Source organism: Callorhinus ursinus, unplaced genomic scaffold, assembly GCF_003265705.2.
Source record: "Callorhinus ursinus isolate GAN/ISIS: 27379988/994484 unplaced genomic scaffold, GSC_fseal_2.0 scaffold26, whole genome shotgun sequence".
Lineage (NCBI taxonomy): Eukaryota > Metazoa > Chordata > Mammalia > Carnivora > Otariidae > Callorhinus > Callorhinus ursinus.
The window spans coordinates 19,216,614-19,232,240 of NW_027397088.1; positions in this window are offsets into that span (position 1 = coordinate 19,216,614).

The following is a 15,627-nucleotide window of genomic DNA, read 5'->3' on the forward strand; positions in this document are numbered from 1 at the left end:
GCTGTGTGATTTGTCTCCTCCCATTATTTCTGGCTCTCAGTTTTGCCGCAAGAGGAGGAGGGAAGCAGTTCTGGAACTGCCAGCAGGGGGACCAGGACCTATGGTAGAGGGACCAAGACACATACCCTGCATCTAATCATCACACCCTCGTTGCCAAAATTCCTCCTTCATTGCCAAATTGCTCCTCCGCAGAGTTGGGGTCCTCACACCTCCCAGAGGGCACAGAGGGAGTGAGCATCTTTCAAAGGACCTACTGTACTTCCTTCCAGATGAAGGTGCCAACAAGCTCTGAGAATCTTTTTTAGCCCTTTATGCATCATAGAAAGCAAAGAGAAACTTGTTTGAGCCTTGAACTCCTGGAGGAGAAACAGGCTAGCCTTCCACAGACCCGGATAGAGTTCAATACTTGGTTAGAAAACAATGAGTTATTAATCAGGTGCATAGGCTGAGATGGGTCACCAGTCAATCTAAGCTTGTCACCCCTGACAGGTCATCCAAAACTCATCCTCAGGTGCAGAGCAGACCTCGTGCCTCAGGCATGCTGTCACAGACAAATATGACAAATAGGATGTGTGCTCTGCCCACTTTTCTTTAGCATCTTGAAAATCCCTATGTGTCACCACTAAGTGGCTTCTGAGGTGTGTGTGTACGTGCGTGCATGTATGTGTGGGCATGCGTTAATATCTAACAAAATGTAAATATACACAAGGATAGAAACAGAGATATTTCCAACAATCTGACTTCCTGCATTACAGGGACTCATCCCCAACTCGTGAACACTGCGAGGTTGTGTGTGTTGGTGTTTAACAGGCTCTGTCACCCACACCAGGGGATACACACTGTCCAGAGAAATTCGACGGAATCATAGCATAAGATGCATCATTTCAAGTATCTTTAAGCTCATATTCAACATAGTTTATGTTAGCAGGGTCAGATCATGCCCTTCGGAGTCTATTTCTCATCTCCCAAGACTGTCTACATCCTTATCACTCACCACTGTCCCTGCCCCACAGATAGCCCTACATCTCCCAGGGTCTGTTGTTAACTCATTCTAAGGCTTATGTTCTCACATAGGTGGTTCAATTGATGTTGAAACGCAAGTGAATCCTCCCATATCTTGCCTCCCTCCTCTATGGTCCACATTTTATTCTCCATGTTTCTGCCAAGGTTCAAGTATGTCCATCAGCATTTAGCTTCTGACTCTGAAAAATGTGGATGAATCCAGGAGGAACTGCAACCTGATGCTGGTGGCAGGTCACCTGTCTTCCCTCCACAGTAAGACATGTTTACAATGACAAAGGCCAGCATCTAAGCAGACAGTTGTTTTAGAGCAATAGCAGGATCATGGGAAATTGGTCACTCTGTCTCCTCTTCTGCCAGATGGCGAAAGTATGGATTGACCTTGGCAGGTACCGTCAGGTGTGATGGCATTTTACTCTGACTCCCCAGTGACACTGAAGAATGTCCCTACGTCTACCTATTCTCTGAATAAGAATCTCGACAAATCCCGTGAGATGGCTTTTACTCGGTACCCATGTGCCACCAATCTGCTCACAAGACTATTTTCAGTCAGTAGGTGTTCTTGTCTGTGTGATGCTGTAGGAACGTGGAGCCATTTTTAAATGTAGGGTGAGTGACTCAATCTCTTCCCAAGGAGCTTATGAAAAGAAAAGGAACCCACTAAGAGGATACTGTTTTTGTAAGTTGGCCTTAGGGAAAACAAAACAAAACTCTTCTCTAAGATAAAGTTTCTCCTAGAACAAACTCAGTATGCAGCTATTGGGATGACATGCTCTGTGGCATGCTCTTAAAAATACAGAGGAAACATTGGAACAGGAAACCTTCCTTCTCAGATGCTACTTAAGAGCCTTGAACCCCAGAATTAAAATTTAAACATTTTAATGCCTTTTTACATCACTTCTGCTCCATCCCAGTCTTCAAAAACAGATGTTGCCCTAAGACAAAAAAAGATACCATTTCACAACAAAATGTATCAATTTACTATGAGGGATGCATTATTGTTCATTAGTTGATTAGATTTGGTGAAAGATTTCTTACATATATTTGGCTTTTGTGTTGACGTTCATTACCATTGAATAGGAACTTTCCAATACCCTTTAAATATCTTCCAAATATTTAAAATAAGTTCAAATCAACTACAAATGTAAAGGTTGTTTATATGATCAAATACAACATACATGATGGAAAATAAAATTACTTACATCCTAGCCTACATAAAATACAGAGGAACTTCAGAAAACATAAAGAGCTGTATAATCACTTGCCCTGATTTGGGAGACTATTACTTCATCTCTCCACAGTCCACATTCCCCCCCACCCCAATCGCATTTAAAATAAAGCAAACCACCTGGAAATGCAATACAGTGTGGAAAATCATTCTGGATAACTTTTTTTCTCAGAGATTCTTCAAAGCGTGGGTCAGATTTTATCACTTCTCCATTTCATTTTCTTAATAATTGTAAGTAATTTAAGAATTTCATAAGATCTTAAAACTACTCCGTTGCAATTTGATAGTTTTAACAAGAAAAATCATCATGTTCTTGTACAAGGCAACCCATAGGAAACATTTATTATGGAAAAAAAAACTAAGATAAGAAAATCTATCTTTAGGAAACATATGACCACTAAATTTTAAAACTAAGAAAAATAAAATATCCCTCTCCTTTCCTGGAATTAGTGAACAACCTCCATACAAAGTATCTCAAAAGTTTCCTTTATTTTCTAAAGTGGACATTCTTGGGACTTAATGAAATACAAGTCAGTCAAGGAATCGTGTGTTGACAGTATGAGAAATGTGAAGAAATTAACCTTCCTGTTAGTAGAAAGTCCCACCTCCATGGAGGGAAAATAAAAGTGCTTGGGGGAGAGAGGAAGAGGAAAGAAAGCCCCAGTGAGTTTAATAAGTGCCATTATTGCTGAGAAATCTAAAAGGGTGATAATATGAATCACAAGAGAAGTGTAATAGGGCAGCTATTTGAAATTTGTTTTTCACACATTTCGTGCAAAAACAACAACTCTTGCAAGAAGGTCAATCTACCCACACGTTAATCTCCAATCAAGGAGCACTTTGAGAATCCAAATGTGATTGCAAATCTCTCACATGCCAAGATGAAGAGATTTCTCATTTCAACCTATTACTACCAGCATTTTACATTCATTATGGTCAGAGGTTGAAGTGCACACTGGGTATTTGGCTGGTGCTGAATTCCAGCACTCCCCTCATTACAGGAGAAAAGAATTAACATACGAACACACACACACAAGCACAAGCACGCACGCACACAACTGTGCTATAGAAGCATGGAAGTGTATGACTTACCATCACCCAAGTAATGAGATTCAGACTTAGGCTTCCTCTGCAACCTTATTTCCATACGCCCCCACCCCAAAACTAGCTCAGGGGCTCCTCTCAGCATGCCATCGCCTGCTGCATGTGCCAGAATAACAAGGCACAACAGGATGAGTGGAGAGGAACATGCGGTCAGCAGAGGCTGTCCTTGACTTTGTTAATTCAACTCAGACCCTGAAACTTTCTTTACATCGACACCTGTGGTCCTGCCTTAATTTCCTTTTTAAAAATAGCTCAAGAACTTTACTTTAAAATATCAAATATAATACATAGAAAAAAGTGCATGAAACTAATGTACACCTAACATAACCCACACTCATGGCAAGACAGAATAAATTCCCAGGCTTGCCCCTTCTTGAATGTAAATACCTCTCTCCCTGTGGCTCTAACCGGTACCCCCGAAATGCATTATATTTACTTCCTTGGCTTTCTTTGAGGTTATATTATATAATCTTATATGCCTAAAATATGGTTGAAGTACATTTGTTTTAATGATATAACTCAATTCATATCAGATATATTCCATCATGTCTGGCTTCTTTTGTTCAATATACCTTTAAGATCGATCCACCTTCTTTTGTGTATTTGTAGTTCATTTGTTATTGTTGCATACTATTCCAATGTATGAATATGTCAGGAATGACTCATTTGATTATGAATGTGCATTTGGACTCATTTTATATATGTGTGTGTGTGTGTGTGTATGTAAATATACATGTTATGTTACATATACATACATATATGTATGCAATATCTGTTACATACATATGTAAATATGCAATGTATTTTTTATATATTCAATATATATATTACAATGCAGCTTTGAAAAGTCCAGCAGTCAGACATATTCTGGTACACATACACAGGAATTTATGGGGGATGCATGCATATGAGTGAAATTACTGTATCACAGGATTACATGTATGTTTAGCTACTAGACACAGGCAAAAATTTTCCAGTTTCCATCCCACCAGGAAAGCATGTGAGTTCTAGTTGCTTTACCTTCCTAACAACACTTAGTTGTATTTTGTTTTCTTGCTGGTCTGAAGAGCAGTCCTTTCCCTTTTACATAGAGTAGTTTGAGGAAGAGGCCCTCATTGGGCTTTCAATCACTGAACCACTCCAAAGGTCATCAAAACTTCCTCGATCTTGTCAGCGTGCACTATTAGAGAGCCCCTTAATTTAGAACTTCTTCAGATGATAAAATGTATTAGTTCTAAAAGAGCTATTGCACTTTACAAAATCTGGAGAAAAGTCTAGAGAAAAAAGACTATATTTTTATCAAAGATCCAGTAAATCTGTAACTAAAATGAGAGTGGAACAGTTCTGCACTATCTGTAAATCAAATAAATAAAGACCAGATTTTGTAGGAAAAAAATCAGATCTTAAAATGCATCTGAGAAAGTTCATCACAAAAAAAAAATCTGGGAAAAGCAGTGTGGGAACATGGGAATTAAATAAAGAAAAAGCCTACTCTTTCTTAATTTCTGTCTCCTCCTACACACACACACACACACACACACACACACACACACACAACATACACACACATTATTTCACTCACCACCTCCAGCACTAATTAGTGAGTGACTTCTTTCCCTTGAAATGCTGACAAGTTCCAGTTGAATACATTAAAAAGAGAAAATTGAGAATTGTTTGCATATGAGTTAGTATTTTTCCAAGAATATTTCTCTCATAACTGAGTTCCATATATACAGAGCTGTGCCCAAAATGGGCATTTTCTTCACATGGTTCTTACTGAAAAGGATTCTGTATGAAGATCTCAAATATGTTTCCTAAGTAACTTTTTGTTTTCTACTTAGAAAACTGACAAGATCAATAAATGTTCATGTGAAGGCATAGAAACTGGATACAGTCAATTGATATCTCTTAATCCTCGATGAAGAATTTGCTTTGCAAGTTTCCAAAATCAGGACAATGACTTTTCTTACCTAGATCTATTTAGACATCAGAATTAATCAAAAAGTCAATGTAGTCTTTATTTGGGAGACTACTTACTATTGTATATTTCATCATTCCAGCAAGATCCTACAATGTGTAGGTCAGATCAATAGTTAACTGGAAGATGCAATATGATAATTGATTGCCCTTCTGACATGAAGTCATTTACAAACACAAGTAAGAGATTTGAGGTGCTATTATCAGAAGGGGGCCAGTGATTCACAATTATCATATTTATCTGAGGGAGTTTGAAAATGCAGATATCATAAAAATTCTGACTGAAAGGTATTGGGGTATCATATTTTTTTTAATTACTGTGGTTACTCTGAAACCTATCCAATGTTAAAAACCAATGAAATAAGGAGGGAGAAGAAACCTAGGAAAATCAAATGCCAAAGGACCAATCTCTTAACTTTGAGACTTTTTAACATTCAAGTTAGTATATCAAATTTATGGTGTCATATACCCATTATACTCCTCCCACCACCTTCCATCCCCTCCCAGCCACTATATTAAAGAAATATGACCATGATTTGTCAGTCTGAACCCTATTTCTATTCACAAGGCCTATATATCAGTTGAGTTCATTTTCCCCTTTTTCCATAATATGCAAGACTATATTTCCAAGGGATCATTGCACTCTACCATGCTCTGGATTATGATAACTTTCTTCTGCATACCCCTATTATATGCAAACATTTGTGCTTTTTCAAATATGAAAGAACTAAGGAACTAAATGGGTCAAATGTTGGTTTGTTTTTTAAAGCCACAATACTTTTGAGGTACCTCTTTCTTTGAAGAAAAATATGACTGTGTGCGCTATTAAAATGGAACAGTTCACAAAAGAAACAAAGAACAGCTTAAATAAAAACCTGTGTGTTTTATCAGTCTTGCAGATTATCACAATTTTATTGGGATAATATGTAGTGTTACCAAGGGAAGTGAAATCAGAATCCAAGTTATACTTTATCTGAAACAACCAAGACTCAACAACCAGCCTATCTGCTCTAAGAGAGACTGACATTTCCAATGTCAAAGTTATAGTAACAAGAAAAAAGAAGCCACTAAATTTAAGCTATAAAATAATTTGCTATAATTTTGCATTTTTCCTTTTCAAATAATAAATATCAATATTTTATCTTTTGGACCAAATCTCATAGTTTCTACTAAGCTAATGCAAGTTAAAAATATCATCAACCTAAAAGACCACAAAGAACAAGGCCTCAAATGATTCCCATATAGCCAAGCTAGAATTTTATGATGGATTCTATAAAGATAATAATTAATCTTCTGCATTCTAAATGGCAGACACTAGGCAGAATAAGAGAAGCCAAGGACTGCAATGATAACAGATCATTAAGAGGCAATATGCTTTTCTTGAATAATAACAAAATGTTTCCTTCTCGCTAAAAACAACGAAACTATTAGCTAAGGCATTATCTGAATGGCCTATTAAAGCCAAGGAACTAATAAAAACCATGAGATTATCTTCAATGATTAAAAATCGTCAGCCATTATAAACATATTCAGTCATCTGAAATTGCTTAAAAGGAAATCAGAAATATACACCATTTTGCTAGGATGAAGGCAGACTTCTTTTCCTTCACCATGAAAGTACTTTCTCTTTTGCAAGTAATCTTTTTGTTCCCCTATAAATAAAGAAATAAATGCAAACATTCAGCAATACTTACAAGCCAAGGCAACGATAGCCAGTCTTCATAGTAAACAATGAGAGTTTTAAAGAAACAAGACATTCAAGTTTACCAGGTAAAGTCATTCTCATCCCTTCCCTATGTTATATACACTAAATATACCTATGTGAAGACGTTATAAGTGAAAAATGGTCAAAAAACACTCAAGATAAAATTAGATTCTCAGAATTAGAATATGGACTTGGTTTCCCCTGGCCAGATAATAATGCTAGGGGCATTGTTCTCCTTGTGGTCAGCAAATGGGGAAAGTTTAGTTTAGTTTTTTCCCCCAGGTACATTTGAGATTCTAAAGGGCCTTCTCTATAATACTTGAAAACATACTTATCATAGCTTCCTATACCCCTAAATGGAAACAACAGCAATATGTTTAGAAAATAGAGTGTTGAAGTTATTTTAAAATGTTTTTGTTATCATAAATGTGACCGTATAAACCAGTGGCTAAGAGCTAGTGAATTTCTCTGAACCATACACCAAAAATTCAAGTCTTAACATTGGCTTTTCACTTTGTGACTATTTCTTTAAAAAAAAATTGTGTGTGAGTATGGTAAAACTAAATAGCATGAAAAAAACATTTCAGATGCAGAATTATAATATATATTTTATATTATTTTATTTTTAAAATGTTTTATCTTTAAGTAATCTCTACACCCAACATAGGGCTCAAATTTACAACCACAAGATCAAGAGTTGCATGCTCCACTGACTGAGCCAGCCAGGGATCCCAGAAGTATAATATATATCTTAAATACTTAAATATGTAACTGAACTTACAAAAAAAAAATTGATAGGTCTTCCCAAAGGCTGAAAACATCTAGAAATCTTGAACCCATAGTTAAACAAGCACTGAGATTAGTAATCTGCCAAACCATGATGTCATATAGCTCCACTCCTTCATGGAAAGCAAAAGACCAAGCCTATAGATATCCCACAGTAGAAGCTAGATTAGATCCTCCTGTGAACAGACAGCAAAGAGCAAACTAGGAGAGAAAAAAAAAAAAAGCCACAAAGGAAGATGGTGTGGAAATCTGCTTATCAGTTTCTTGACTTGAAATAAAGAAGGTAAAGTTTCATTAAGATTTTGTAATCATAAAATCATGTGGCATTTGGGCTAAAATTCATACTATTTGCATAACTCTAAAACCCCAAGCTGAAAATTATTTTTAAGTCAGGCTGAATTGGTAGGGACTCATAAACGTAAGGTAAACAAAGGTAAATTCTCACTTAGAGGAACCATTTTCAAACTAGGTCTCTTAGAACACCCACAATCAAGTTAAATTCCCACAATTAAAAAGAAAATATACATTTTATAAGCCATGAACTAGGCCTCAGAGAAATAACAAATAACAATTCAGGTCCACAAACACTATAGATATTGGAATGATCAGATACAGAATATTTAATGTAAGTTAATTATATATTTATATAATAAGAGGTTATTGGTATTATTTCATAAGAATGAGACTATCAAAATGAGATGTATTTGAAAAATAACCACACAGATCTTAAAGGAATTAAATATATAGTAATTGAAATTTGTAAAAAAATTAAGATTTTATTTATTCATTTGAGACAGAGAGATACAGAGAGAGAGAGAGAGCATGAACAGAGGGAGAGGCAGAGGGAAAGGGAGAAGCTGACTCCCCACTGAGTCAGGAGCCCGAAGTGGGGCTTGATCCCAGGACCTGGAGATCATGACCTGAGCTGAAGGCAGATGCTTAACCATCTCAGCTACCCAGGCACCACTAAAAATTTAATAAACAAGCTAAACAACTGGACAGAGAAAGCTAAAGACAAAATCAATGCACTGTGAGATAAATCTGGAGAAATTATGCAGAATAAAGCCCTGAAGGATAAAGAGAGAGAAAATATAAGAGATTAAAGGAATGGGTGATAAAAAGAGATAATCTAATATTTATTGATTGGCATACTAGAAAGAAATAGCAGGAGAATGTGGGTGAGACAATATTTAAAGAAATATTGGCTAAGGTTTGTTTCAGAATTTTAAAACAAATGCAAATTTTCAGATTCCCAATATATCCAAAGCAGAATAAATAAATAGAAATCCATTCCTGGACATATTGCAAAAGTCTGCAGAGTATCAAAGACAAAAGATCTTAAAACAAGCCAGAGGTTAAATGTGAATTAACAAAAATAAGAATTAGATAGGTGGCTGACTTTTCAATAGTAATAACACAAGTCAGAAAAGAGCAAAATGATATCAACACATTCTAAGGGAAAATAAATTCCAGAATTATATATTCTCTAAAATTATAATTTAAGGACATGAACAGAATAAAAGCATCAAACAAAGTCTGAGTATGTACTATTAATATAGCCTCACTAAAGATATACCAATAGGATTTAATTTAGGAAAAATAAAACTGAGTGAAAAAGAAAGTCTGAAAGACAGAAAAGAATGATGAGAAACCCAAGAAGAGAAATGAAAGCAATAAACCTGGCTTAAGGACATTGAATACATAAAACTGTAATATCTATTTTGTGGGATTTGAAAAAAAAAAGCCTCTGGAAAACAATAGCAAATAAGACAGTAGAAAAGTAATGAGACTTCAAGTATTCTAAAATCATTACCTTGTTGAGTGAGAGAGTGACTAAGATTCTTAAGTTAAAAATACAGATTATTGGACAAGCTAGAAGAAATGGATAAGTTCCTAGAAGCATATAACCTACCAAAACTGAAGCAGGAAGGAGTAGAAAATTTGAATAGACTGACTACCAGCAATGAAATTGATAAGGAAAATCTGTGTCCTAAGACAGCCAACCAAGCCAGTGACAGAGTCTCAGTCCTTGGTCCAGGGCTCTTCTGGGTTCTACTCCCTGCTCTGCTTCCTGCACACACCAATCCGGGTTCTTCTCCTTGCCCTGCTTTGCGCACGTGCCAAAAGTGCCAAGTATGCGGAAGTAGAAGTGTATAAATTGCTCCCTTTGTTTGTGCTCTGGGCTCAGACCTCTGGAGACCACTCTCCTCTGAGCTCACAGGTGTTGGATAAACCTCCTATCCTCCAAGATGTCTGAGTGCTGCTTGGTTCTTCCATCGGGCGATCCAGTCCAGGTACTGTAACAAAACTGAATCAGTAATCAAAACACTACCAATAAACAAAGTCCAGGACCAGATGGCTTCAAGGTGAATCCTACCAAACATTTAAAGAAGAGTTAATACTTATTCTTCTCAAACTATTCCAAAAAATAGAAGAGGAAGGAAAATTTCCAAATTTATTCTAAGAGGCCAGCTTTACCTTGATGCCAAAACCAGATAAAGACACCACAAAAAAAGAGAACTACAGGCCAATATCCCTGATGAATATAGATGCAAAATTCCTCAACAAACTACCAAATGGAATTGAACAATACATTTAAAAAAAAAAATCATTCACCACATGCAAATGGGATTTATTCCTGGGATGCAAGGATGGTTCAATATTCCAATCAATCAACATGATACATTACATTTGCAAGAGAAAGGATATAAACTGTATGATCATTTCAATAGATATAGAAAAAGCATTTGACAAAGTTCAACATCCATTCCTGATAAAAACTCTCAACAAAGTAGGTTTAGAGGGAACATACCTCAACATAATAAAAGCCATATATGAAAAACCCACAGCAAATATCATACTCGATGGGGAAAAACTGAGAGCTTTTCTCCTAAGGTCAGAAACAAGACAAGGATGACCACTGTCACCATTTTTATTCAACATAGTGCTTGAAGTCCTAGTCATGGCAATCAGACAACAAAAAAAGAAATAAAAGGAATCCAAACTGATAAAAAGAAAAAAAGAAGTAAAACTTTCACTATTTGCAGATGACATGATACTATATATAGAAAACCCAAAAAACACCAAAAAAAAAAAAACCCAAAACCTACTAGAACTGATAAATAAATTCAGTAAAATTGCAGGATACAAAATCAACGTACAGAAATCTGTTGCATTTCTATACACTAATAATGAGCTAGCAGAAAGATAAATTAAGAAAACAATCACACCAAAAATAATAAAATACCTAGGCATAAACTCAACCAAAGAGGTGAAAGACCTGTACTCTGAAAACTATAAAATATTGATGAAAGAAATTAAAGATGACACAAAGAAATGGAAAGGCATTCCACGCTCATGGATTAGAACAGATATCGTTAAAATCTATACTATCCAAGGCAATCTACACATTTAATGTGATCCTTATCAAAGTATCAATAGCAGTTTTCACAGAACTACAACAAACAATCCTAAAATTTGTATGGAACCACAAAAGACCCAGAATAGCCAAAGCAATCCTGAAAAAGAAAAACAAAGCTGGAGGTATTACAATTCCAGATTTCAAGTTATATTACAGAGCTGTAGTAATCATAAAAGTACGGTACTGACACAAAAATAGACACATAGATCAACAGAGCAGAATAGAAAACTCAGAAATAAACCCACAACTATATGGTCAATTAATCTTCAACAAAGAAGGAAAGAATATCCAATGGGAAAAAGACAGTCTCTTCAACAAATGGTTCTGGGAAAACTGGACAGCAACATGCACAAGAATGAAACTGGACTACTTTCTTACATCATACACAGAAATAAATTCAAAATGGATTAAAGACTTAAATGTGAGACCTAAAACCATAAAAATCCTTGAAAAGTGCACAGGCAGTAACTTCTCCAACATCAGCCATTGCAACATTTTTCTAGATAAGTCTCCTGATGCAAGGAAAATAAACTATTAGGACTATATCAAAATAAAAAACTTCTGTGCAGGAAAGGAAACAGTCAACAAAACTAAAAGACAACCTACGGAATGGGAGAAGATATTTGCAAATGTCATATCTGATAAAGGGTTAGTATCCAAAATATATAAAGAACTGATACAACCCAACACCCCAAAACCAAAAAATCCAATTAAAAAATGGGCAGAAGACTTGAATAGATATTTCTGCAAAGAAGACATACAGATGGCCAAGAGACACATGAAAAGATGCTCAACATCATTATCAGGGAAATGCAAATCAAAACCACAAGGAAATATCACCTCACACTTGTCAGAATGGCTAAAATCAAAAACACGAGAAACAGGTGTTGGTGAGGATGTGGAGAAAAAGGAACCCTCTTGCACTGTTGGTGGGAATGTAAACTGGTGTAGCCACTGTGGAAAACAGTATGGCGTTTCCTCAAAAAGTTAAAAATAGAACTACCCTATGATCCAGTAATTTCACTAAAAGGTATTTACCGAAAAATTATAAAAACACTAATTCACAGGGATAGATGCACCCCGTGTGTGTGTGGTGTGTGTGTGTGTGTGTGTGTGTGTGTGTGTGTGTGTGTGTGTGATGGAGTATTACTCAGCCATAAAAAAGAATGAAATCTTGCCATTTGCAACAACATGGATGGAGCTAGAGAGCATAATGCTAAGCAAATTAAGTCAGTCAGAGAAAGACAAATACCATATGATTTCATTCATATGTGGAATTTAAGAACAAAACAAATAAGCAAAGGAAAAAGAGAGAGAGACAAACCAAGAAACAGACTCTTAACTATAGAGACCACACTGAAACAGGTGATGGGGTTTAAGGAGGGTACTTGTTGTGATGAACACCGGGTGATGTATGGAAGTGCTGAATCATTAAATTGTACACCTGAAACTAATATAACACTGTATGTTAACTATACTGGAATTAAAATTAAAAAAACTTAGTAAACAATACAGAATAAGCACTAAAATAAAAAAAAAAAACAGAGTAAAAGTGGAATAGAAGATACACAATAACATACTGAAATAAATCCAAAAGTATCAATCACAAGTTCAAATGGACTAAACTCCATGTCACAAGTCAAGGTGTTTTAGACTAGAATTTTAAAAATCTAGATATATGTAGTTTACACTAGACAAGAAAATACAAAACTGATTGGGCTGTATTAATGTCAGAAACTGTATACTTTAGGACAAGCATTCTAGAGATAAAGGGAACATAATATATATACTATAAAGTTTAAATTCACCAAAAGATACAATTTAAACTTGAATGAACTCAAAATATAGTTTCAAAATACATAAAATGAAGCTTGAGAGAATGCTAATGGTAAATTTACAGATCTGTCATCATAATAAGAGGTTTTAAAAAACACCTCCCTCATTAATACGGAAAAGGTAAAGAAATGAACAAGAATATAGAACACAAATAGTAGCCTAAGTATTATGAATTACATAAGATTATTCCTAATAACTGGAAAATACACATTTTCTAAAACCACATGTAGAACATTTGCAAAAATATAAAATGTTCTTTCATAAAAATATAACAATTATTACAAAAATCAATAGTAACAAAAACTTGTTTAAATGCTCATATACTTAGTAAAAATATGCTTCTAAGTAACTCAGTAATGCTGGTAAAATGATATGTAGAGAGAAGATTAATGCATTAAATGCATTAATTAAAATGAAGGAAAGACTAAAATATCCTAAGCTAAACAGGTAAGTTTTAAAAAACAGAATGAACTCAAAGTATATGGGATGAAAAAATACAAATAAATCAGAAATTAATAAAATAGGAGAAAAAAACAAACCATAGAGGATCACAGACACAAGCTGATCTTTTAGAAAACACCAATTAAATTGACAAACCTCAGGAAGGCTTGATTAATAAGAGAGAGCAGACAAACAATACAGAAATAGAAAGGGTGCATAACTACAGGAGCCGCAAACATTAAAAAAATAGTAAAAAAAAATTATTAACTTAATGCTACCAAAAATGTTGAAACAGATTCTTAGGAAAAAAAAAAAAATATATATATATATACCTTGCCAAATGGACTGAGGAAGAAATAGACCACATGAATAGTTTTAAAACCATTAAATAAATTTAATCGCAGTTTAAAATATTCCCACAAATGAAACACCAGGCCCAGACAAGTACTATTCATTATTCACAGACAGATAATTCCAGTTTTACATATAATATTTCATAAAATGTAAAAGGAAGAAACATTCTTCAACTGATTTCATGTGGCTAGTAAGACTTTGATACAAAACCAGGAAAGGAAAGTATGAAAAATAAAGTTACAGGCCAATTGTACTCATGAATACAGATACACAATATCCCTTAACAAAATATTAACAAAACAAATCCAGCAGTTTACAAAATACCAATTTTACACCAAAAGCGTAGTCAAAAAGTAAACATAGCCAAAATGGACTACATCAAAAGTAAAAACTTTATCAAAGAAAACAATCAACAGAATGAAAAAGACGCCCTACAAAATGAGAGAAAATATTTGCAAATCATATATGTGATAAGAGGTTGATACCCAGAATATAAAAAGAATTCCTCCAAGTAAACGACAACAACAATAACAAAATAAATATCCTGATTTAAAAAGGCAGGAAGAACTTGAATAGAGGATACACAAATGTCCAACAAGCATACAAAAAGATGCTTAAGATCACTAATCACCAGAGAAATACAAGTCAAAACCACGAGATATTATCTCATGCACCTTAGAATTGCAACTATTGATAAACCAGAAAATAACAAATGTTGGCAAGGATGGAGAGAAATAGGAACGAACCCATATGCACTGTTGGCAGGAATGTAAAATGGTACAGCTGCTATGTAAAACAGTATAGTTGTTCCTTAAAAATTAAAAATAGAATTACCGTATGATCCAACAATTCCACTTCTGGGTATACATCCAAAAGATTTGAAAGCAGGATCTCAAGAGATATGTGCACAACCATATTCACAGCATCACTATTCACAATGGCCAAGAGGTGGATGCAGTCCAAAGATGGATGAATGCATCAGCAAAATGTGATAGAAGCATACAATGGAATATTATTCCATCTTTAAGAGGAAGGAAATTTTGACACACGCTACAACAATGGATCAACCTTAACGACATTATGCTAAGTGAAATAAGCTAGTCACAAAAGACAAGCATGGTGATTCCATTTATTTGGGGTATCTAGAATAGTCAAATTTGTGAGAACAGAAAGTAGAATGGTGGTTGCAAGGGCTTGGAGAAGGGGGACATGGGGACTTGTTTAATGGGGGTAGAGCTTCCTTTTGGCAAGATGAAAAAGTTCTGGAGATCCGTTTCACAACAATGTGAACATACTTCACACTACTGAACTGTACATTTAAAAATGGTTAAGATGGTAAATTTTATATTTTGAACACAATTTAAAAAATTTAAATGCCAATATAATTTAACCCAGGAATGTATAGTTGGTTCAATTTTAGAAATTCTATTAATATAATTTACCCCATTACCAAATTAAAGGAAATAATATTATCTCATTTCATCTCAAAGATGAAAAAGTAGATAAGAATCAAAATTCATTCTTCATTCATTCTGCAAAAAGGCCTAATGACCCTTCTTATCAAAGGTTATCTTCTACACACACACACACACACACACACACACACACACATACTTGAAGCTTACAACTGACATCATATTTAGTGGTGAAACATTAAAAGGACTCCTTTTGAAATCATGGATAAGGCATATTTGCCTGCTGTCAGGACTTCTATATGATGCTATCTCAAAGGTCCTCACTAGTGCAATAAAAATG